Consider the following 27,342-nt stretch of genomic DNA (forward strand, 5'->3'; position numbering starts at 1 on the left):
AGAGTGTACTAGGAAGAAACCTGAAGCCTGGACCCAGCAGAGAGGCAAGTCACCACTACTGGAAGGTGCACAAGGAGAGGGGTAGGGCCACCATAAAAGCTTCTTTCCCTGTGAGTGCTCCCAGGCAACAGGACACCTCTTACAAGAGCTCCAGGTGTGGGTGTGTCACTGCCACTGCCACCTTGGGCTCCAGAGGTGGACACTGGCCACCTCTTCCAGGTCCTCAGGCTGATGCCATGCCCCACCTCTGGTGACTTGGAAGGGCACAGACATCTTCACCCACAGGGAATTCTGCTGGTGGGCCATAGGACTACCCATGCCAGAAGGGTGCAGACAGAGCCAGCCACTGGGAATTCCACCAGTGTGTCCCAGGGCCTGCCCATGTTGTCCCAGGAGGGCGTGGATAGCTTCCACAGCTAGGAGGTCTGTCAGTGGATGCTGTGACCTGCCCTGCTGTCCCAGGAGGGTACAAAAAGCTTCCACAACTGGGAAACCCATCAGTGGGTGCTGGAACATGTCCTGCTGTCTCAGGAGGGTGCAGATAGCTCACACTACTGGGAAATCTGTCTGTGCATGCCAGGACCTGTCCCCGCTATCCTGGGAGCATGCTGAAACCTCTTGCTACTATGAAATCTGCCAGTGGGTGCCAGGACCCGCACCTTTGTCCCAGGAGGGCACGGATAGCTCACTAATAGGAAACACACCAGGGATGCTGGGACCTGCTCTGCTGTCCCAGGAGGGTGCAGACAGCTCCCCCAACTAGGAAACTCGCCCAGAGGAGCGGCTGAAAATACAGCTGAGCCCCAGGGGCTATGTGACTAAGGAAGGAGAGCTGAAACCTCTCCTCATGGCTGTGCAAACTGCAGTTACACCTTCGCTGACAGCTTCCTAAATTCAGCACCTATGAAATATCCAAAAGGACAACAAGTGCTCTTGCAGCTGGGATGTGTCTGGCTTTAGCAGCTGTGGGCTCTGTGGGCATATACACATGGGGATAGAGCCAGGTCAGAGTCTGAGCTGTCTCTATAGCTCCCAGAGCAGGTCCAGGTGCATGATTACTGCAGTACTGGGACCTAACCTCAGTGGACCCAGACAGGTGGATGGGTGAAAACAGCACCTGAGAATCACCAGGGCCAATTGTTGAAATACCCACAGTTAAGGCGAGACTGAGAGCAGTGCCAACAACAGTATACTTTATGAGCCTGCACAACAGGTGAAAGGGGAGACAACAGAGCACATTCACAGGTGAACAGCTCCAAAGGAAGAAAACTAAGTGGCTTCTCTCCCAGTGGGAGTGCTCCAATCCCTCCTACCTTGCACTGCAGATCAGGATCACAGCTAAGAAACAGATCTGGGGGTCTCTACTCCAACAACTAGGAAGCAGACCCCACCCCTGATGGGCCAGTGACAACCACAGAACAAAGGAGAGGCCCTGCTCTATATCTAGGGCAGACTCAGATCAACACAACACCAATCAAACTCCTTATCAAGAGGATAAGAGCACAAGCCTCTGGACCAACCTCACCCACGAGGGGGCAGACACCAGAAGCAAGAAGAGCTACGACCCTACAGCCTCCAGAAAGGAGACCACAATCACAGTAAGTTAGAAAAAATGAGATGACAAAGAAATATGTTACAGATGAATAAGCAAGATAAAAACCTACAATAACAATTAAACGAAGAGGAGATAAGCAATCTCTCTGAAAAAGAATTCAGAGTAATGATAGTAAAGATATCAGAAAGAGAGTAGAGGCACAGATCAAGAAGATACAAGAAAAGTTGAACAAACAGAGGTGAACAAGACAATAACTGAACTAAAAAATACACTAGAAGGAATCAGTAGTAGAATAACTGAGACAGAAGAACAGATAGGTGACCTGGAAGGCAAAATGGTGGAATTTCTGTCATGGAACAGAAAAAAGAATAAGAAGAAATGAGGACAGTCTCAGAGACCTCTGGGACAACATTAAATGCACCAACACTCAAATTTTAGGGGTCCCAGAAGAAGAAGAAAAAGAGAAAGGGCTTGAGAAAATATTTGAAAAGATCACAGTCAAAAACTTCCCTAACATGGGAAAGGAAATAGACAGCCAAGTCTAAGCAAAGCTGAGAGTCCCATACAGGATAAACCCAAGGAGGAACACAGTGAGACACATATTAATCAAATGAACAAAAATTAAATACAAAGAAAAAATATTAAAAGCAACAAGGGAAAAGCAAAAAATATACAAGGGAATCCCCATAAGGTTATCAGCTGATTTTTCAGCAGAAACTCTGCGGGGCAGAAGGGAGTGGCAAGATATATTTAAAGGGATAAAAGGGAAAAACTACAACCAAGAATACTCCACCCAGCAAGGCTCTCATTCAGATTTGACAGAGAAATCAAAAGGTTTACAGAGAATTCAACACCACAAAACCAGCTTTAAAAAAATTGCTAAAGGAACTTCTCTAGGCAAAAACACAAGAGAAGAGAACAAAAGAGGAAGGGAAGAAAAAAGACCTACAAAAACAAACCCAAAACAATTAAGAAAATGGCAATAGGAACATACATATTGATAATTACCTTAAATGTAAATGCATTAAATGCTCCAACCAAAAAACATAGACTGGCTGAATGAATACAAAAAAAGACCCATATATATGCTGTCTACAAGAGACCCATTTCAGACCTAGGGACACATACAGACTGAAAATGAGGGGATGGAAAAAGATATTCCATTTAAATGGAAATCAAAAGAAAGCTGGAGTAGCAATACTCATCAAACAAAATAGAGTTTAAAATAAAGTCTGTTACAAGAGACAAGAGAGAGCACTACATAATGATCAAGGAATCAATCCAAGAAGAAGATACAACAATTGTAAATATTTATGCACCCAACATAAGAGCACTTCAATATATAAGGCAAATGCTAACAGCCATCAAAGGCAAAATCCACAGTAACACAGTAATAGTGGGGGACTTTAACACCTCACTTACACCAATGGAAAGATCATCCAGACAGAAAATTAATAAGGAAACCCAAGCCTTAAATGAAACATTAGACCAGACAGAATTAACTGATATTTATAGGATGTTCCATCTGAAAGCAGCAGAATACACTTTCTTCTCAAGTGCACATGGAACATTCTCCAGGATAGAGCACATCTTGGGTCACAAATCAAGCTTCAGTTAATTTAAGAAAATTGAAATCATATCAAGCATCTTTTCCAGCCCAAACAGTATGAGATTACACATCGACTACAGGAAAAAGAAAACTGTAAAAACACAAACACATGACAGCTAAACAATATAGTACTAAACAACCAATGGATCACTGAAGAAATAAAAGAGGACATCAAAAAGTACATAGAGGACTTCCCTGGTGGCACAGTGGTTGAGAGTCTGCCTGCCGATGCAGGAGACACGGGTTTGTGCCCCGGTCTGGGAAGATCCCACATGCCGCAGAGTGGCTAGGCACGTGAGCCATGGCCGCTGAGCCTGCGTGTCCGAAGCCTGTGCTCTGCAACGGGAGAGGCCACAACAGTGAGAGGCCCGTGTACCGCAAAAAAAAAAAAAAAAAAAAAAAAAAGTACATAGAAACAAATGACAATGAAAACACAACTACCCACAGCTTATGGGATGCAGCAAAAGCAGTTCTAAGAGGGAAATTTACAACAATACACTCTTACCTCAAGAAACAAGGAAAATCTCAAATAAACAACTTAACCTTACACTTAAAGCAACTAGAGAAAGAAGAAGAAGAACAACAAAAAACCCCAAAGTTAGTAGAAGGAAAGAAATAATAAAGATCAGAGAAGAAATAAATGAAATAGAAATAAAGAAAACAATAATAAAAGTAAATAAAACTAAAAGCTGGTTCCTTAAGAAGAGAAACAAAATTGACAAGCCTTTAGCCAGACTCATCAAGAAAAAAGGGAGAAGACTCAAATCAATAAAATTAGAAATGAAAGAGAAGTTACAACTGACACTGCAGAAATACAAAGGATCAGAAGAAAATTCTCCAAGCAACTATATGCCAATAAAATGGAATACCTGTAAGAAACGAACAAGATCTTAGAAAGGTACAACCTTCCAAGACTGAACCAGGAAGAAATAGAAAATATGAAGAGACCAATCACAAGTAATGAAATTGAAATTGTGATAAAAATCTTTCAACAAAAAAAATTGTGGACCAGATGGCTTCACAGGCAAATTCTATCAAACATTTAGAGAAGAGGTAACACCTATCCTCAAACTCTTCCAAAAAATTGCAGAGAGAGGAACACTCCCAAGCTCATTCTACGAGGTCACCATCACCCTGATACCAAAATCAGACAAAGATATCACAAAAAAAGAAGATCACAAGGCAATATCACTGGTGAACATAGATGCAAAATGCCTCAATAAAATACTAGCAAACTGAATCCAACAACACATTAAAAGGATCTTACACCATGACCAAATGGGATTTATCTCAGGGATGCAAGCGTTCTTCAATATATGCAAATCAATCAATGTGATACACCATATTAACAAATTGAAGGATAAAAAACATATGATCATCTCAATAGATGCAGAACAACTTTTGACAAAATTCAAAACACATTTATGATAAAAACTCTTCAGAAAGTGGGCATAGAGGGAACCTAACTGAACATAATAAAGACCATATATGACAAACCCACAGCAATCATCATTCTCAATGGTGAAAAACTGAAAACATTTCCTCTAAGATCAGGAACAATACAAAGGTGTCCAATCTCACCACGATTATTCGACATAGTTTTGGAAGTCCTAGTCACAGCAATTAGAGAAGAAAGAAATAAAAGGAATACAAATTAGGAAAGAAGCAGTAAAACTGTCATTGTTGGCAGAAAGCTTGATACTATACACAGAAAGCTACTAGATCTCATCAATGAATTTGGTAAAGTTGCAAGATACAGAGTTAATACACATACAATGCATTCCTATACACTAACAATGAAAGATTAGAAAGAGAAAATTAGAAAGAGAAATTAAGGAAACACTCCCATTTACCACTGCAACAAAAAGAATAAAATACTTAGGAATAAACCTACCTAAGAAGGCAAAAGACCTATACTCAGAAAACTGTAAGATACTGATGAAAGAATTCAAAGATGACACAGATTGAGAGATATACTATGTTCTTGGATTGGTAGACTCAATATTGTCAAAATGACTATACTACCCAAAGCAATCTACAGATTCAACGCAATCCCTATCAAATTACTAAGGGCACTTTTCACAGAACTAGAACAAAAATTTTTACAATATGTATGGAAACACAAAAGACCTCGAATAGCCAAAGCAATCTTAAGAAAGGAAAAACGGAGCTGGAGGAATCAGGCTCCTTGACTTCAGATTACACTACAAAGCTACAGTAATCAAGACAGTATGGTACTGGCACAAAAACAGAAATATAGATCAATGGAATGGGATAGAAAGCCCAGAGATAAACCCACACACATATGGTCACCTTATTTTTGATAAAGGAGGCAAGAATATACAATGGAGAAAAGACAACCTCTTCAATAAATGGTGCTGGGAAAACTGGACAGCCACATGTAAAAGAATGAAATTAGAACACTCCCTAACACCATACACAAACATAAACTCAAAATGGATTAAAGACCTAAATGTAAGGCTGGACACTATAAAACTCTTAGAGGAAAACATAGGCAGAACACTCTGACATAAATCACAGCAAGATCCTTTTTGACCCACCTCCTAGAGTAATGGAAATAAAAACAAAAATAAGATTAGTAACAAAGCAAGGATGCTCACTCACACCACTTCTACTCAGCATAATACTGGAAGTCCTAGCCAGAGCAATTTGAGAAGAAAGAGAAAAATTATATCCAAACCAGAAAAGAAGTAAAATGTGTCTTATTTGCAGATGACCTCTCAATGGGAATGCAATATAGTGCAGCCACTCTAGACAACAGTATGGAAGTTCCTCAAAATCTTAGAATTCACAAAAAATCTCTTAGAACTAATAAACAATTCAGTAAATTTGAAGGATACACCATCAACAAATAAAAATTATTTGCATTTATATATCCTAACAATTAACTATCTGACAATGAAATTAAGACAACAATCTCATTTACAATAACATCCAAAAAGAATAAAATACTTAAGAAGAAACTTAATTAAGGAGGCAAAAGACTTGTATAGTGAAAACTATAAAACACTGATGAAAGAAATTAAAGAAGACACATATTTAGGTTGTTACTGATTTTCTTTTCTATAACAAGTATTAATTGCTTTAAATTTCCCCTTAGCACCACTTTAGCAGCATCCATCACATTTTGATATGCTGTGTTTTTATTTTCATTGAATTCATAGTACTTTTAATTCCCCCTAAGACATCTTCTTTGATGTATGGATTATTTAGAAGCATGTTAGTTTCCAAATATTTGGGTACTTTACAGATATCTTTTGGTTATTGACTTTAATTGTGGTCCTAGAATATTCTTTGTATAATTTCTATATCTTTCCATTACTTAAATTTTCTTTTATGGTCCAGACTATGGTATATATATGTGAGTGTTCTATGTGTATTTGTGAAGAATGTGTAGTCTGCTGTTGTTGGTTAGATTTTTCTATAAATATCAAAGATAACATTGTTCAGAAAATCTATATTCTTACTGCTTTTTTGTTTGTTTGTTCTTTTTTGCCTATGTACTTATTCTATCAATACCTTAGAAAGAACTGTTGAAGTGTCCAATTTTAATTGTGGATATGCCTTTTTCTCTTTTCAACTCTTAAGTTTTTGCTTCCTGTATTTTGAGGCTGTCTTGTTTGAGGCATGATATTTAGGATTGCTATATCTTCTTGGTGAATTGACTCTTTCATCATTATCTAATATCCCTGTTTATATCTGTTAAAATTCCTTGTTCTGAAGTCCTAAGTGTACAGTTTTTGTTATTCTTCCCTGCAGTTTAAGGCTTTTCTTCCATAGGAGAGTTCAAGGAGATGGATCTGTGTGGAGTTTTATCTGAGGCTACTTTTCCCTTCCCCTAGACAGCATCATGAAGAAAATTTTATCAGGATTCATTCCACCTTCCTTGTGAGCACCTGGTGGGGTTCATGGAGGAAAAGTTCTCCAGAGAGTACTAACCCCAATATATCTGCCACTCCTAAAATCTTTACACTCTCACTCTAGCCCATGCTCTCAGCCTTCAGCAATTTGCTAATAGTTTTAGCTGGATCTTCTTACTGTCTTATATGGAATCCAGTGGCTTCTTCTTGAAGTAAGCCAGTGTTAGAGCCTGGTTTCTTGTTGTAGGTTTCAATCTCTCCCTAGATTTTGGGATAATTATTTGACCTTTGGCTTTAGGGTTAGGGTCAAGAAAGTTCTTAATTTTCAGTTTCTCCAGTTTTTTCTTTTTGTAAGCATGAGAGTGATGCTCTTTACAGCTCTCTATATTTCTGAGCAGAAACCAGAAGTGGCACCCACCACATTTTGCTTTCTATTGAGAAATTTCTAGTGAGATATCCCTATATTTCAAACAATGATGCAATAAATATCCTCTTATATATTCCCCTATGGTACTATGTGAGAATTTTCCTGGATTATAGATCCAGTAGAGAGATACTAGATCATAATAGATGTGTGTAGTTAATTTGGCCAATGGTAATACTGCTCTCCAGAATGGCTACAAATGTCTATATGCCTACCAATAGTGAATAAAATACTGTTTCTCCCATTCTTGCCATTATGTAACATTATAATTTTTAAAATTTTCTTCAAATATGAATATAAAGTGGCCTAGCTTGGTTTTAATGTACATTTCTCTGATTACTAATGATTTTGAGCAAGTTTTCCTATAATTAGTCTCTGAATTTTCTTTTTCTTAACTTGACTATTCTTGTCCTTTGCCCATTTTTGTTTTATTTTTGTCATCATTTCATATGTAGTTTAATCATTTATTTTAGATATTAGTCCCTGATCAGTTATAGACATTGCAAATACCATCTATCAGTAGGTTGACTGGAATCATTCACTACACAGAAACCCTTAATCTTGATACAGTCAACCCATCAAATTTTGTCTTAGAGTTTTTTGGGGTTTTTTTGGCCTTAAGTTGTTTTTCTTTACACTTAGACTACAAAAATAATAGGACTTTTTTTTTTGTTTTTACATTTACGCATTGTTTCAAACCTTGTCACCAACCTTTGATTTGGTATACATTAAAACATGTAAATTAATCTTATTTTGAGACTTAGAGGAAAGATAATACTTTAGCAATGTCATATAATATAGCATAAAGAATACTGGACTAGGAGTTGGAAGGCAAAAATTCTTGTTCATACATTACCACTTACTAGCTGTGACCTTGATCAACAGATAACCTCATTGAACTTGATAATGCTTGACTGGTAAAATGAAACTAACATCACCAAATATGCCTTAGACTGCTACAAGAATTAAATGAGTAATTGTTTTGAAAGTACTTCGAAAAGCATGTATTGCAATACAAATATAAAATCATGGTGTAGTCAGTTTGTATCATTAGTTTCACTTTATTAGTGAGATTCCTAAACCAGTGGCCTCAGAACACAGTTTCAAGGATATTAATAAATATTCTTGAAAAAGGATTTCTATGTTCAAATCAGTTGGGGATTATAAATTGTAATTATAAATTAAGCCAGTTATTTACTGTGGTACTTCCTTGAACAATCACTGCACTTCATATACAATGAACTTTGTCAATAGTCATGAAATAGTGTGAGTCTTTTTTTCCCCATAGCTATTTTCTTCCTCAACCTCTTCTTTTTTTTTTCTTTTTTTTTTTTGCGGAATACTTATGAAACATCTCCCAGAAAATATCTTATAAAATACAAGTTTGGGAAAAATGATTTACTGGAAAGAACATTGGGCATTTTATATTCTGATTTTGCTACTTAGATGAGACTTTGGGAAAGGTACTTAACCTCTTTGAGATTCACTTTCTTAACCCTTGAAAAAAGGGATAAAGACTTTCACTGAAGGTTTTTGTAAGTAATATATATAAAATAATTGTCTGGTACATAGTAGGAAGTCAGTAAATAGTGGTGGTGTTTTATTTGTTTTTGTTATTATTGTTTTTATTATGATTAAGTGTATCAGTGTTGGACTTCCCTGGTGGTGCAGTGGTTAAGAATCCATCTGCCAATGAAGAAGACATGGGTTTGAGCCCTGGTTCAGGAAGATCCCACATGTCAGGGAGCAACTAAGCCCGTGCACCAAAACTACTGAGCCTGCGCTCTAGACCCACATGCCACAAGTACTGAAGCCCATGTGCCTAGAGCCTGTGCTCTGCAACAAGAGAAGCCACCACAATGAGGAGCTTGTGCACCGCAATGAAGAGTAGCCCCTGCTCACCACAACTAGAGAAAGCCCTCACACAGCAATGAAGACTTAACACAGCCAAAAAAAAAAAAAAAGAGTATCAGTGTGGACATTGATCTTTGGTCAATAGTTTGTATTCATCACATCTCAGCCTTTTCTTCCCATATCTAAGAGAATGAAATAGAGGTTGGTAATGCTTCTTTGCACCAAGACATCTTTTGGTATATCTGCTAATTGTATAACTGAAATCACAAATGTGCTGGCTGTCATATTTCCTGCATTATTATTTCACCTACCACTGAAATGAAAATTGGTGGATTGGAGTTCTTTCTCAAAAACGTTTCTGTGGTTGTTATGTAGGTAAGTACATAAGGTGGGAAATTCCTTAATCCATGATCCTGCACAAAACTCCTGAATGGAGTTTTATTGTGATATGTGATAAAAAATATAGGCTTGTCTGCCATCCTTTTCAATTATTATTAGCATCTATATCTCACTTTCAATGTGTTCTTGTTTATTTATCACTTTCTATATATGATTTACTTCATTACCTCATTTAGATTCTGAATTCACACCCCACCTCAAAAACCATTTATTTAATTGAATATTGTCCAATGAGAAGTTGAATCATCACTCTTTCTGAGTACTGCTCAGGAACTTTTCTAAATCTATGAAGCTACTATCAACTGGACCAAACTTACAATTACACAAAATCCGTTCTGAAGAGTTAAATAATTTTCAGTTTGTCAAACTGTGAAAAACACATCCTTTTATAGTAACCTTACAGTGATATCTTAAGCCTGATAGATTTAAAAGTGAACCGGAATTCCTTTGAATCTGACCTTTGTAGGATTCCAGTGGGGAGAGGAAACCTCCATATCCAAGACTTCTGTACTGTCACCTTTCAAATGCTCAAACTGCCAGTAGCCCTTTCAGTTTGTCTGTGACGATGAGACAAGCCGCTAACAGTCTTTGTCATTTCAATTTTTCACACATTTTGTAACAGTCCTTGCCATTGCATTTTTTCACACATTTCCTCTCTCTCTCTCACTCTCGCTCTTGCACTCTCTCTCTCTCCACCCCACCATGTATATATGTGTGAGTGTGTGTGTGTGTGTGTGTGTGTGTGTGTGTGTGTGTAGTCTCTGAGTGAAAACTACTCTTGACAACCAACTGCCACAGGCCACTCAGCTGTAAGAAAAGTACAGCTTCAGAACTGTCAAACAAAATAAAAATGAGGCAAATCACAAAGGAGCCAGTTGGCTACGATTAGGCCTGGGGATCCCACTCTAGCTATGCCAGGTTGCTATGTTTCATCAGGAAAGCCTGAGGTAGGAAGACATTTTGCCTCCATTTTTGCTGCCACTCTCACAGGAACACCATTTATCAAAAGGTTGTTTCCTGAAGCTTGATGTGTAAGGGTTGATTACCAAAAAGCAGTCAAGGCCAACTCAGTCTGCCTGTTCTTTTGATACTTGTGCAAAGACAGTTGGTGATAAGAGAGAATTTGCAGCAGATGCTATGAATATACCTATTCTGAGTGTTATTTATCCACTTATGACCATCCTATGAAATCCGAAACAATATTCTCTCAAGTTCTAGAGAGGCAGTAGGAAGAGTGACTCTCATAATTTTGCCCCAAAGAGTGTTTCTTCAATGACGTTCAAGAGTAATGGGTGAAATGAAAACAATTGACTGATCTTTGTACTTTATGTCAGTAAAACTACAATGGACAGTGCTGTGAAAATGATCTGTCTCTTAGGTGGAAAACATATCCAAAATCAAGTCTATTCTTTTCAGGGAGTAGGATTTCTTCTAAGGGTAACTAGCCTATTGAGCCTGATTTGATCCATTATATTTTTTTGTAGAGTCAGGTGATGGGAAAACAACTCCTGAGCTAACTTGGAAACATGCTGAGCCAGCTTCTGCAAAGGCCTGAGCTACTCCTAGGTGGGTGGTACATTAAGCATTTACTTTTTCAGAACTCCAAACTCTGCTGATACAGGTTTAATAAGTCCTACCCTGAGAACATGAAAATGAGAATTCCTGATGAACTTCCTAACAGTACCTTTCAGGCCCCAGGAGAATTTACCTTTTTATTTCTCTCCATATGAGTGGTAAATTAAAACAGAATTCCTTTGAATTTATTTCAGTCCCAAACATTAACACTTGAGATGTGCAGAGATTATATTCACATTCAGACAAACTATAGCATAACCAATGGTTTCCCTTATTACTTGTGACCCCTAGCTGTTTTTCTTGCTGTGGGCTCAGCATCCTAATCCATACAATGTGACCATTTGCCTTTGTATCTCCTGTTGTACAGTAAGGGAAATGAAGTAGCCAGCACTTCACTGTGGGAATTTCTGTTCCATGTGGAGAACTGCTTTGCTTTAACACCACTTCTAACATTTTACTTCAGTGGGAGGGAGAAAAAAATAAGTGATAATTTTCATGACATTATAAATTTGCAAACTGCTTAGCAGAAGTTAAAAGAAGAATAGAATGATTAAGGGGATTATAGGTTTGAACAGATAGCTTGAAGGAGTTAAATATTTGGGGTTGGATAACTAAAGTCTGTTTATTTAGAAGTAGAAATGGAGTTATACAGTTCTCGAAGAAGGAAGACAACTATTTAAAGTGGATTTTGCTAGCAGAATTGATGAAACATTGAGATTGACTTGTGGCATACACTTGCTTTTTGAATTTTAGTTAGTGGAAAGAATCCAGCTCTAAATTGGGAACTGAGTTTTGACCTAGTTTTATTGATTACTAGCTATGTAATCTCTTATCAATCACTTCTTCCTTTTGGGGCCTTAGTCCTTATCTGTAAAATAAGGGATTTGAGGATGATTTCATAGGTCACTTTTTGCTCCACCATATGGTGATTCTGTAATTTGTGAATTTTCTACTGTGGTAGTCATTATCACTGATCAGCAAGTATTGCTGGTGCTCTGTTTTCTGGACTTTTTCTGGCACCCTTGTGTTTGAGTGGAACTCTGTGTCTAGCTCTTATAAATTAGAATTTCTGTAAAATTTTCTATAAGCTGAAGTGATATATATCACTTCTGGACCAGAGCATTCATTTGCTAGTGTGAGACCTTCCACAGATATGTTTCTCTTTTGCATGGCCAGAAAAGTCAAGATAAAGGTTATTCTGTCAACTTGAGTTTCTGAGATATTACCATGAATATGTAACTGCTACCCAATAGACATGTAACATGAGTGAACAATAAACATTTACTGTTAACACACTTAGTTTGGGGACTTGTTTGGTATTGCAACATAATCTAGCCTATCTTTACCAACATGTCTGCCTCCCATGTTAAACTGTAAATCTCTTAAGGGGAAGATGATGTTTTCTACAACCTTTACAGATCTTCACCCTGCAACTGAAGGTGTTAAACAAATATTGTCAACAAATAAGTTGACTTTTCAGGAGTTTATGACAGAGTGACAGGGTATAATAGAAAAATAAGGAGGTAAGAATTATTTTTAAACTCTCTTAGGTCTAATAAGATTAGTGGTTCTATAATAAATAAGTCTCAATTAAGCAAAAACCAAATATTAATACATTTGAACATTGTATCGTGCAATCTTTTATTTCTGGTTATACTAACTACAAAGCAGGTACAATTAATAGTTGATGTTCTTTAGTAAGGTCATATTTTGATCAATATCAGTCAACTATTTTACAAGTTAATAGGAAACATACAGATTTATTAATATGAAATGCATCTACTATGTGCTAGCATGTACTAAGATGATGTGAATACAGAGCTGTTGTTATAGAGTTCATAAACAAGCAGGTTGAAAAGTAGATAGAAGCCATGTGAGATAGATATCTTATGTTTATTCAGTAAGAAACAATGCCAAAGATTAATTTTACAAAGTGTATCAATCAACCAGTGATTAAGTCCACATAATTCTAGGCAAATAACTTGATTTTTCCCCCATGGGAGGTTTATTCCATGCATTGCTTCATCAACGAGTTCTTTTTCCTTTGTAAATAAGGTTTATTGCAATGTTCAAAATGGCAAAAAGCAAATCTAAATGTCCAACAATAGAGAAAATATTCAATTAAAGTCACTGAACATATATGGAGGGGGATATTTATTGACATAGAAAAATGTTTATATATTTTTAATTGAAAAAAGCAGGTAACAAAGTTATGTACACTATTGTACTAATTTTTTAAAAAGTATATATATTCATAGAAAAAGTCTGGAGCAATCTCAAACATCACTTGTGGTTATTTCTATATGGAGAGTTTATGGTTGAGTCTTACGTTTCCATTGTATGTATTTTTACATAATTAGATATTTAATAATTTTTAAAGATCCACTTGTGTATTTTTTGTATAATAGTAATAATAATAATAATCCACCTATCCATCATGTCTGGTATCTGATAATCTCCTTCTAGCCCAGATTTCCCTTAACAACTTCTATTTTCTCAGAGAGCAGGTATGGTGGAACCAAATTAATTCTGCACCCTCACTCTATTCACTTCCACAAAAGCTCTTGCAAATAATGTTCATTCTGTTTAGTTTTTTAGTTTGAGACATGCTTAGTGTGTGCCTACTGTTCAATACCCAGGCCCTTATTTAGGCATTGGGAATAAAACCTATCTCAGTTTGGTTAAGGCCACCATGTTCATTGTTTGAGTGCCTGTTATGCTAATTAATAGCTGTGTGATTTTGGAAGGTTACAATCAGTTATTTTTCTAGTGTCATTTAGACATAGTTTTATTTTTTCTCCCTTGATGAAATAACTGATTGTTTTTCTTAAAAGTCTCACATCACCATTGTGTTTTCATCAAGAATTTTTGTTCATTAAATGCCATAGCTGAGATGACGACTGTAATCCTGATAAGGCATGTCATCTTGAAGAATTTACTCAACCTATGTTGATTTCAGTTTTCTAAATTGTAAAATGAAAGTGTTGGATTATATAGTCTTTAAGAATCTTTCAATTCTAAACTCCTATGATTATAAGGTTTTGCCTCTCTGTTCAGTGGAGGTAAAGAAATTAGACCAATTGAGAATGAGAAAATAAATTCTTATTTTTCAACAATCCCATGAAGCTTTCTTAATAATTCTGTAGAGTCAGAACTTGTGTATTATCAACTGAATGTTTGCAAATCCCAGGTTGGTTAACTCCTTGAAACATCACTTTATTCTGAGTTAGTTGCCACTACTATCTGTTCACGAAATGCCCATTAAGATAACACTTTACCAAATATAAGCAGGAAGGGGATCTTCTAGACATTAAAAAAAGCAATCTAAATGACTTGAGATGATCTGCTTTACTGTTCCCTTTGTTCTTTGATGCTTTAACATCTTATAGTTTCATTCCTTAGTATTTCTTGTAATTGATCACGTCTAAGAAAATTTGTGTTCAAGAAGGAAGTAGACCTTTGTTTATATCTATCTCTTCCTCCCTTTAGAATCTTATCAAAATTTCAGCACAATCTTTATGTCCTAGTGGTGAAATTGGTTGATTTTGAAGGTTTGTAATGCCACCTTGTGGATAAATGATGGCAGCAGTGTGCTATGTGAGAGTACTTTCACATATTATTTGGTAAGTATGCTGAAATTTGAATCTTTCTAACTTGTGGTTTTATTTCAAGGTTTTACTTCCTAGGACAAAAATTAGATCAGAATACATTTCACAGTCAGTTTCCTTTTTAAAATAATAGTTGAAGAATAGATCATTTTGTTGCTGCTGATAGCTTATTCTGGGTATTAATTTAAAATGCACAGCCCATCAAAATTATCACATCAAAAGTTTCTGCTTTAATGATATATAAGGAGTGACATTTAGAACAGCTGAGTTTCAGTGACAGATTTGTGACTGCTTGTTTTTATTATCTCTATGGATAATTCCTATGTACTTACTTCCTATATACTTACTTCTTAAGTAAGATTTTCTTGCTTTGAGCATAGTTAAATAACATACATACAATTAATTGTAAGAGGTTTTAGAATCAAACTCAAACTCTTTACAGTGGTATAGTGTATTCCATATCCTGAATGACCCTCTCACTTCCTCCTACCGAAAACACCTAAAAATGCTGAATAAAATAAAAACAAAAACAAATGCATCAATGAAATGAAAATCTAGATATACTCAGAGATTAAACAGTAAATGAAAATAGGAAACGAAAGAAGATATCTGGACATTTAATTTACCTTTTATCTTAAAGACATTTGCTAAACATAGGAACTTTGATTTTCATGTCTTCTTAGTGTGAGGGGCAAGGTTGGAGGCTAGAGACAAACAAATCCGTCAAAGTTAGGGATTTTAATCAGATACTCCAGGCAGAGAGGAACAAATAATGATATAAATGTTAAAACCCAGTCTATATAATACTACTAGGAAAAATTAGCTATGGGGTATATGAAGATTGTCTGTACTATGTTTACAAGTTTTCTGTAAATATAAAATTTTCTAAAGTAAAACACTGATTTACACAAAAAAGTGGATGTAGTAAAGCATAAAAAAGACAAACAATATGAGAATAAGTGAATTGAAAGACTGATTTTAAAAAATCATCGACAATAGAGTATGGAGAAATAAAAAGGTGAAAAATTATGAGCAATATTTTAAGAGATGTGGTGGAAAGTGTGAGAAGCTCTAAAATTAATCTATTTGGAAATTCAAAGGAAATGATGTAATAATGGAGAAGAACCTTTATTTGTATACAAAATATTATTGAGCTTATGAAAGGTAGCAGTACACTGATTCAAGAAGACAAATGAATACCAAGCAGGTTAAATAAAAAATGATCTGCGTCTACATAAATGATAGCAAAACTGCAGGTAACCAAACACAAAATCTTAAAAGCAACAAGAAATAAGAAATATATTACTCCCAAATGCAAAAAAAAAAATAATCTAAAAGATTAACATTCTTTCAGTGGAGACCATTATGAAAGTGAAATAATATATTCAATGTACTAAGGGAAAGTAAAAGAAATTGCCTTGAACTGAATACCTAGCAAGGACATCCTTCAAAAATTATATGGAAATATATGTTAAGAAACATTAAAATGGATTCTCACTAAAAGAGATTTTAAGTATGTTCTTGGGTAAAGGGAAAGTCTTCCCAGGTAGAAATTCTATGATAAAAGAGGGGTAAACAACCAAAAAGTTGTTAATACATTGGTAAATTTAAACGAACAATACTTTTATAAAGCAATAACAGTAATTTCTCAGGAAGTAAAAACTAAAAGTAAAAACTAGATAGATGTAAAACGTAAAGTAGCAATAGATGGGTTATCAGAGATAGTGTTAATGGTCCTTGTATTGTTCAGGAGAAAGGTAAAAATATTGATTAAGTGTAAGAGTCAATAATTTATGAAATGACATCAACAAGATGGTGAAAAATTAAGTCTTGGATTCTCCTTCCACTGATGGACTCACTGATTTTAACAGCAATTCCTTTGTTAGATCAATTCCTTTGTGAGAAATCCAGAAACTAGATGTGAAGCTCCAGCACCTCAAATGAGTGCAAAACCAGCCACATCAAAACCAGTAGGAAAACTGAAGACACCCTCTAACCATAATCCTCATACCAGCGAAAGTACCATACAATCAAGAGAAACAGGAAATTCCAAGCTTCTCCCTGAGGAGGGAACGAGTTGGGCCACATATTTAAATCCCAACTTTTCTAATTGGCACCTGAGGTAATGATTTCTCTCTCACATGTCTTGGAGTGTGGATGGGACCTGGCATATGCTAGTTGTCTGTGGGCTACAGAGAAAAGAGTGGTGGTTTGAACTAGTGTGCAGGCACCCACAACTCCTCCAGCATCTCAGCACAGAGAAAAAGGATGAACACCCTCAGCTCTCAGACTCTCCCTGTGGAGGAATAGAGTTGTAATGCACATCCACTATCCAATCTTTTCCAGGTGCTGCCCAAGTATCTGGCATTTGTTTCACCAGTCTTGGAGCACTGACAGAATCTAGCATATTCTATACACCTGGGGATTCCTAAGAACAAAAATGGTGGTTTGGACTAGCATGAAGGTTTGAGAGGCCCTCAGAAGCTTCCACCATGTTTAATGGACAGGATCTTCTGTACAAGGCCAGTCCATGAAAACTAGGAGAATTGGTGTTTTTCTTTTTTTAAATAATGTGTAGCTACCAGCACAGTCAATAAAAATGATGAAAAAGGGAAATGCAACCTAGAAAAAAGAACAAGTGAAAACTCTAGAAACAAACCTTAATGAAATGGAGACATATGAATTACATGACAGAAAATTCTAGATATCCATTATAAAAATGCACAATGAGATCATGAGAAAAATTCATGGACAAAGTGAGAATTTCAAAAAGAGAGAATTTTAAAAAATAACAAAATAGAAATCTTGGAGTCAAAGGATATAATAACTGAACTGAAAGCACCAATGGAAGGATTCAGCAACAGACTAAAGCAAGCAGAATAAAGAATCAGCTAACTGGAAGACAGGTCATTGGAAATTAGTCAGAGAAGCAAAAAGAAAAAAATAATGAAAAATAATTAAGGAAATTTAAGGGACTTATGGGACACCATAAGTGTGCCAATATATGCATCATGAGAGTCCTAGAAGGAAAAAAGAGAGAGAAATGACCAAGAAGTTTATTCAAAGAAATGATGGCTTAAAATTTCCCAAATCTAGGGAAAGAAATAGACATCCATATCTAGAATACCCAAATGACATAAAATTAGATGAGTCAAATAAAATTCATGCTGAGACACATTATAATCAAATTGTCAAAAGTCAAAGACAAAAGGAATTTTGAAAGCAGCAAAAGAAAAATGACTTTTATCATGTAAAAGGGAGCATCCATAAGGCTATCAGCAGATATTCCAGCAGAAACCTTGCAGGCAAGAGGGAGTGAGATGACATATTCAAAGCGCTGAAAGAAAAAAGAACTGCCAAACAAGAATACTATATCCAGCAAAACTCTCCTTCAAACATGAATGAGAGATAAAGACTTTTCAGATAAACAAAAATCAAAAGGAGTCCTTTACCACTAGATCTGCCTTACAAGAAACACTAAAGGGAATCCTTTAATTTGGTATGAAAGGACACTAAGCAGCAACACTGTAGAAAAAGAAAATAAACTCTTTGGGACATGTAAATATATTGACAAACACAGAATTCTGTATAATTGTAACAGTGGTGAGTAAATAATTTTAGTTCTACTTTAAAAGCCAAAAAAAAAAAAAGTAGTAAAAGTAACCCTTGCAGGATATTTGGTCCTGTCCAAAATGCCCATAAGACATTTTTCTAAAAGACATTTGGTCCATAAGATATTTATATCATAAGAAATTTAGTTCACAACCAAAGGTCCTTAATATCTGTAGGACTATTTGGTCCAGTTTAAAATGTCTATAACACATTTGGTCCATGCCAAAAAGTCCTTGATATTTGGTCCTGTGCAAAACCGTTTGGCATGGGACAAATATGCCCATGAATGCTTTGAATAGGGCCAAATTTTAGCATGGACCAAATATCTTATGGGTGTTTTGGACAGGAACAAATGTCTGCTAACAGAAATAACTATAACTGAAAAATATTAATGGATACATAGCATAAATAGACGTAAAATGTGACATCAATAACTTAAAGCGTATTGAGGAAATAAAAGTGTAGAGTTTCTGTATGTCATCAAAGTTAAGTTGCTAACAGCTTAAAATAACTATAAGATATATTACGTAGGCCCAAAGGTAATGACAAATAAAATATCTGTAGGATTTTTTAAAAAGAGAAAGGAGGGCTTCCCTGGTGGCTCAGTGGTTGAGAGTCCGCCTGCCGATGCAGGGGACACGGGTTCGCCCCCCGGTCTGGGAAGATCCCACATGCCGCAGAGTGGCTGGGCCCATGAACCATGGCTGCTGAGCCTGCACGTCCAGAACCTGTGCTCCACAACGGGAGAGGCCACAGCAGTGAGAGGCCTGCGTACCGCAAAAGAAAAAAAAAAAAACAAACAGAAAGGAATCAAAGCATATCGATTAAAAAAAGCAAAAACAATAAAACACAAAAAAAGAGAGGAGAAAAGGAATAAAAATAGCTACTAAACAAAAAAATTAACAAAATGACAAGAGTAAAATCTTTGCTACCAAAATTACCTTAAATGTATATAGATTAAATTCCTCAATCATGAGACATAGAGTGGCTGAATGGGTACAAACACACAAAAATCCAACTATGTGGTGTCTACAAGAGACTTTAGATGTAAGGATGTGCATAGGTTGAAAATGAAGGAAAGGAAAATGATATTCTGTGCAAATGACAAACAGAGAGGAACAGGAGTGGCTATTCTTATATCAGACAAAATAGATCTTCAGTGCAAAACTGACACAAAAATCAAAGAAGGACATTGTACAGTGATAAAAATGTCAATTCATCAGGAAGATATAACAAACATATATTTGTGTCTAATCAGAAGAACTAAATATATAAAGCAAACATTGACAGAACTGTAAGAAGAAATAGCAAGAAAATAGTAGTAGGAGACTTCAATATCCCACCTTCAATAATAGAAAGAATTACCAGAGAGAAATTCAACAAAGAAGCAGTGGACAAGAACAACAGTATAGACTATTCTATTCATGTAGAATACCCAACCTAAAAGCAGCAGAATACACATTCTGAAGCACACATGGACCATTCTTAAGGATAGACTGCATGTTAGATCACAAACAAGCCTTAATAAATTTAAGCTTGAAATCATACCAAGGCCATTTTCCAACTACGATGTATAAATTAATAGCAGAAGGGAAACTGAAATATTCATAAATATATGGAAATTAAACAACACACTTTTTTTTACCACTTTTTATTGGATTATAATTTCTTTACATTGTTGTGTTAGCTGCTACTGTATAACAAAGTGAATCAGCTATACATATACATATGTCCCCATTTACCCACCCACTTGCGTATCCCTCCTACCCTCCCCATCCCACCCCTCTAGGTGGTCACAAAGCACTGAGATGATCTCCCTGTGCTATGCAGCTGCTTCCCACTAGCTATCAATTTTACATTTGGTAGTGTATATATGTCAATGTCACTCTCTCACTTCATCTAAGCTTACCCTTCCCACTCCCCGTATCCTCAAGTCCATTCTCTATATTTGGGTCTTTATTCCTGTACTGACCCTAGGTTCCTCAGGACCATTTGTTTTTCTTAGATTCCATATATATGTGTTAGCACATGATATTTTTTTTTCTCTTCTGACTTACTTCACTCTGTATGACAGACTCTAGGTCCATCCACATCACTCCAAATAACTCAATCTTGTTCCTTTTAAAGCTGGGTAATATTCCATTGTACATATGTGCCACATATTCTTTATCCATTCATCTGCTGATGGACACTTAGCTACTTCCATGTCCTGACAATTGTAAATAGAGCTGCAATGAACATTGTGGTACATGACTCTTTTTGAATTATGGTTTTCTCAGGGTCTGTGCCCAGTAGTGAAATTGCTAGGTCGTACAGTAGTTCTATTTTTAATTTTTTAAGGAACATCCATACTGTTCTCCATAGTGGCTGTATAGATTTACATTCCTGCCAACAGTGCAAGAGGGTTCCCTCTTCTCCACACCCTCTCCAGCATTTATTGTTTGTAGATTTTTTGATGATGGCCATTCTGACTGGTGAGAGGTGATACCTCATTGTAGTTTTTGTTTGCATTTCTCTAATGATTAATGATGTTGAGCATCCTTTCATGTGTTTGTTGGCAATCAGTGTTTCTTCTTTGGAGAAATGTTTATTTAGGTCTTCTGCCCATTTTTGGATTGGGTTATTTTTTTTTTTCATATTGAGCTGCATGAGCTGCTTATATATTTTGGAGATTAATCCTTTGTCAGTTGCTTTGTTTGCAAAAATTTTCTCTCATTCTGAGGGTTGTCTTTTTGTCTTGGTTATGGTTTCCTTTGTGGTGCTTTTAAGTTTCATTAGGTCCCATTTGGTTATTTTTGTTTTTATTTCCCTTTCTCTAGGAGGTGGGCCAAAAAGGATCTTGCTGTGATTTATGTCATAGAGTGTTCTGCCTATGTTTTCCTCTAAGAGTTTTATAGTGTCTGGCTTTACATTTACATCTTTAATCCATTTTTAGTTTATTTTTGTGTATGGTGCTAGGGAGTGTTCTAATTTCATTCTTTTACATGTAGCTGTCCAGTTTTCCCAGCACCACTTATTGAAGAGACTCTCTTTTCTCCATTGTATATTCTTGCCTCCTTTATCAAAGATAAGGTGACCATATGTTCGTGGGTTTATCTCTGTACTTTCTATCCTGTTTCATTAATATATATTTCTGCTTTTGTGCCAGTACCATACTGTCTTCATTACTATAGCTTTGTAGTATAGTCTGAAGTCCAGGAGCCTGATTCCTCCAGCTCCGCTTCTCTGTCTCAAGATTGCTTTGGCTATTTGGGGTCTTTTTTGTTTGCATACAAATTGCAAAATTTTTTTTTGTAGTTCTTTGAAAAATGCCAGTGCTAGTTTGATAGGGATTGCATTGAATCTGTAGATTGCTTTGGGTAGTATAGTCATTTTTACAATGTTGATTCTTCCAATCCAAGAACATGGCATATCTCTCCATCTGTTTCTATCATCTTTAATTTCTTTCATCAGTGTCTTGTTGTTTTCTGCATAAGGTCTTTTGTCTCCATAGGTAGGTTTATTCCTAGGTATTTTGTTCTTTTTGTTGCAATGGTAAGTAGGAGTGTTTCCTTAATTTCTCTTTCAGATTTTTCATCACTAGTGTAGAGGAATGCAAGATATTTCTGTGCATTAATTTTGTATCCTGCTACTTTACCAAATTCATTGATTAGCTCTAGTAGTTTTCTGGTAGCATCTTTAGGATTCTCTATGTATAGTATTATGTCATCTGCAAACAGTGACAGTTTTACTTCTTTTCTGATTTGGATTCCTTTTATTTCTTTTTCATCTCTGATTGCTGTGGCTAAAACTTCCAAAGCTATGTTGAATAATAGTGGTGAGAGTGGGCCACCTTGTCTTGTTCCTGACCTTAGTGGAAATGGTTTCAATTTTACACCATTGAGAGTGATGTTGGCTGTGGGTTTGTCATATATGGCCTGTATCATGTTGAGGTAAGTTCCCTGTATGCCTACTTTCTGGAGAGTTTTTATAAAAAAATGATGTTGAATTTTGTCAAAAGCCTTTTTTACATCTATTGACATGATCATATGGTTCTTACGCTTCAGTTTTTTAATATGGTGTATCACATTGATTGATTTGCATATATTGAAGAATGCTTGCATTCCTGGGGTAAACTACAGTTGATCATGGTGTGTGGTCCTTTTAATGTGCTTCTGGATTATGTTTGCTTTTTTTTTTTTTTTTTGCAGTATGTGGGCCTCTCACTGGTGTGGGCTCTCTCGTTGTGGAGCACAGGCTCCGGATGCACAGGCTCAGCGGCCATGGCTCACGGGCCCAGCTGCTCCACGGCACATGGGATCTTCCCAGACTGGGGCAAGAACCCGTGTCCCCTGCATTGGCAGGCGGACTCTCAACCACTGCACCACCAGGGAAGCCCACTGTTTGCTATTATTTTATTTTATTTCATTTTATTTTACTTTTTAAAATTTTTTTGCAGTACACGGGCCTCTCACTGTTGTGGCCTCTACCGTTGCGGAGCACAGGCTCTGGACGCACAGGCTCAGCGGCCATGGTTCATGGGCCCAGCCGCTCTGCAGCATATGGGATCTTCCTGGACAGGGGCACGTACCTGTGTCCCCTGCATCGGCAGGTGGACTCTCAACCACTGCGCCACCATGGAAGCCCATTTGCTAATATTCTAAACAGCCTACTTTTAAGTAGCCAGTTGATCACAGAGTAAATCAAAAGGGAATTTTGAAAATATCTTGAGATATAAACAACTACAACAAAGCAAGTATATACAATGCAGTTAAAAAAGTAATAAGGGGAAAGTTTATAGCAATAACCACCTACCTTGATAAAGAATAAATATTTCAAATAAAACCCTAGCCATATAACTTTAAAAAACTAGAAAAGAGGAAGAAACTAAACCCAGATTTAGCCGAAAGAAGGATATAATTAAGACTACAGCTAAAATACATGAGATAGAGACTAGAAAGATTGCAAGAAAATTTATGAAACTGAGTTGGTTTTTTTGACAAGATGAACAAAATCAACAAAGCTCTATCTAGACTAAGGAAAATAAAAATATTAAAATCAGAAATGAAGAAGGAGACATTACAATTGATGCTAGAGAAATAATAAAGGATCATAAGAGACTACTATGAATAATTATAAAACAATAAACTGTATAGCTTAGAAGAAATGGGCAAATTTCTAGAAATACTCAGTTTTCCAAGACTGAACCATGAAGAACTAGTGTCTAAACAGTTATTTAACTAGTAACAAGAATCACTCATCAAAGTCCCCAACAAAGAAAAGCTCATGACCATATGGCTTTATTGACAAATTCTACCAAATATTTAAAGAAGAATTAATGTCAATTCTTCTCAAATTTTTCCAAAAATTTGAAGAAGAGAGACCACTTACAAATTCATTTTATGAAGCCAGCATTACCCTGATAACAAAGGCTAACCAGGACACCACAAAAAATGAAAAGTATAGGCCAATATCCCTGATTAAAATAGATAAAAAATAATCAAAAAAATTCTAGAAAATGAAATTCAACATCCCATTAAAAAGGTTATAAACCATAATCATGTAAGATATATCCTTGGCATGAAAGGATGGTTCAATAAAGAAAACCAATAAACGTGATATACCACATTAAGGACAAGAAGGATAAACCACAACAGTGAGAGGCCTGTGTACTGCAAAAAAAAAAAAAAAAAAGAAAAGAAAAGAATTTAAGTCAGGATCTTGAGGAGATATAGGCACTTCCATGATTATTTCAGCAATATTTACAATAGCCAAGATGTGGAAATAATCCAAATGTCCATTGACAGATTAATGGATAAACAAAACATAGTATATGCATATAATAGAATATTATTCAGCCTTTAAAAGAATGAAATTCTGCAATATGTGCCAACATGAATAAATATTGAAGACAGTATACATAGTGAAACAAGCCAGTCATGAAAGGGTAACTTCAGCATGATTCCACTTATATGAGGTATCTAAAATAGTCAAACTCTTAGAGGCAGAGTATGCAATGGTGGTTGCCAAGGGCTGAGGGTATAGAAAATGGACAGTTGCTAATCAAATAACATAATGGTTTAGTTGTACAAGATGAATGAAAATCTAGATATCTGCTGCACAACATTTTGCCTCTAGATACCAGTGTTTTATTGTACACTTATAAATCTGTTAAGAGACTAGATTCATGTTAAGTGTTCCTACAACGATAAAGTAAAAGTAAAATTACAAGACTTTACTGGATCTCGGGTGGCCAGGACATGGGAAAAACCTCCACCTATAGACTCAGAGGCAACACAGGGTCCTGAGGTGTAACCAAGGTAAGGCAGTGGCAGCCATTTTTGGCACATACTCAAGTGGCACATGAAAAGCAGCCCAGACTTCTGACAGCAGCAGGGATACCTGAATTTCTGAGACTGCCTTCTTGCCCACCCCAGACCAATATAAGCCGAACTGCTTGGCTTTGCCCACTCCACACCACAGCTGTCTCTAGATTTGGGGAAGCTACAACAGGCAAAAAAAAAAAAAATGACCTTGGGCTGTGTCTGAAGGGAGCCACAAATGCTTACGCAAGCAGAGCATCAGACCTCTGTAAGCACATTAGCCCCGTTTGCTTCAGCACTCCCCTCCTTTGTGACAAAGACCCCACTGTGAGGAGAAAAAGAAATGCACGCTTAAAAAGAACAGAACCAGCTTTAGCCTGACCCTCGGGGCTTATGTTTTAGCCACCTGGGGACAGACCCTGACCCTGACAGGGTGGTGATGGCCACTGAGCAGAGGGGAATTCATGTCTCACAACCTGCAGAGGCTCTAGCTTCTCCATCACCAGCCACACCCATTATCAAGTTCATAGCTGCCAGCACACCCTGAGGAAAGATGTGACTGGCATTCTCATCAAATCCAGCCATCCCACCTAAGGCACTGGGCATATATAGTCTGCATATGGATGCTCCCATATAAGAACACCACTTTAAAGTGAAGTAGTTAACTATTTCACCTAAGTTCATAGAGACAGAGAAAGCTAAGTAAAATGAAAACACAGAGGAATTATTTTCAATTTAAAAAACAAGAGAAAAACCCTGAAAACATAAAGAATGAAACAAAAATAAGCAATTTATCAAATAATTCAAAACATGGCTAATAAAAATGATAATTGAATTAGGGAAGAGAATTGATCTAAACACAGATCATTTTAAAAATGAACTAGAAAATAAAAAAAGACCCAATCAAATATAGATAATTCAATATCTGAGATAAAAGCCCTCTAGAAGCAATGAACAGAAAACTAAATGACACAGAAGAACACATAAGTGATCTGGATGATAAGAATAATGGAAATCACTCAATCAGAACAGCAGCTAGAAAGACAAGTGAAACAAACACAGAAACAAATGTAACACATGAGATCTCTGGAATAGCATCAAACATGACAACATTCACATTATAGTGGTCCAGAAGGAGGAAAGAGAGAAAAGGGTATCAAATAAATTGAAGAAATTATAATTGATGAAATTATAGCTGAAAAATTCCTAAACCTAAAGAAGGAAACAGATATGCACATACAGGAACCAGAGAGAGTACCAAACATGATGAACCCAAATAAACCTACAGCAAGATATATCATAATTAAAATGGGAAAAATTAAAGATAAGAAAAAAATTTTAAAGGCATCAAGAGATAAACAGAGTCATATACAAGGGAATCCCCATAGGCTATCGGTTGATTTCTCTGCAGAAAATTTGTAAGCCACAAGGGAGTGTCAAAATATATTCAAAGTGCTAAAAGGAAAAAGCCCACAAACTAGGATACTCTACCCAGCAAGGTGTCATTTAGAAGAGAAGGAGATATAAATAACTTCACTGACAGGCAAAAACTAAAAGAATTCAGCAATAACAAATATACCTTAAAAGAAATGTTGAAATATTTTCTCTAAATGGAAAAGAAGTAAGAATATATTGGAAAGAGAAAATCCCAATAAGAAAGACAAACATATAGTAGGATTGAAGATCATTTACATAAACTAGTATGTTGATTGAAAGACAAAACAATTACAAAAGCAATTATAATTATGATAAACAATAAAGACATAGCATAAAGATGTAAAATATAAAAGCGAAAACACAAAATGAGAATGGGGGGGTAAAGATGTAGATCTTTTAGAATGTGTTTAAATTTAAATGACTATCAGTTTAAATCAAGAAAATATAATTATTGGTCAACATATATGAACCCCATGGCAATCACACATCAAAACCCTACAATAGGACGAGGGAAAGATGGCGGAAGAGTAAGACACGGAGATCACCTTCCTCCCCACAGATACACCAGAAATACATCTACACGTGGAACAATTTCTACAGAACACCTACTGAATGCTGGCAGAAGACCTCAGACCTCCCAAAAGGCAAGAAATTCCCCACATACCTGGGTAGGGCAAAAGAAAAAAAAACAAAAAACAGAGACAAAAGAATAGGGACAGAACCTGCACCAGTGGGAGGGAGCTGTGAAGGAGAAAAGGTTTCCAAACACTAGGAAGCCCCTTCGCAGGTGGAGACAGCGGGTAGTGGCGGGGAGAAGCTTCAGAGCTGCGGAGGAAAGCGCAGCAACAGGGTTGTGGAGGGCAAAGCGGGGAGATCCCCACACAGAGGATCAGTGTCGACCGGCACTCACCAGCCCGAGAGGCTTGTCTGCTCACCGGCCGGGGTGCACGGGACTGGGAGCTGAGGCTCGGGCTTCGGTCGGAGCACAGTGAGAGGACTGGGGCTGGTGGCCTGAACACAGCCTGAAGGGGTAAGGGCACCACGGCTAGCCGAGAAGGAGTCCGGGAAAAGGTATGGAGCTGCCGA

The 27,342-nt window shown here is 36.6% G+C and overlaps 1 pseudogene; it reads right to left on the reverse strand.

Annotated features, from left to right (window-relative positions):
* Positions 1 to 901: 901 nt before the first annotated feature.
* The window catches only part of LOC132513100 (uncharacterized), a 152,324-nt pseudogene continuing 125,883 nt past the window's right edge, over positions 902 to 27,342 (reverse strand).

The sequence above is a fragment of the Lagenorhynchus albirostris genome, chromosome X, assembly GCF_949774975.1.
Source record: "Lagenorhynchus albirostris chromosome X, mLagAlb1.1, whole genome shotgun sequence".
Lineage (NCBI taxonomy): Eukaryota > Metazoa > Chordata > Mammalia > Artiodactyla > Delphinidae > Lagenorhynchus > Lagenorhynchus albirostris.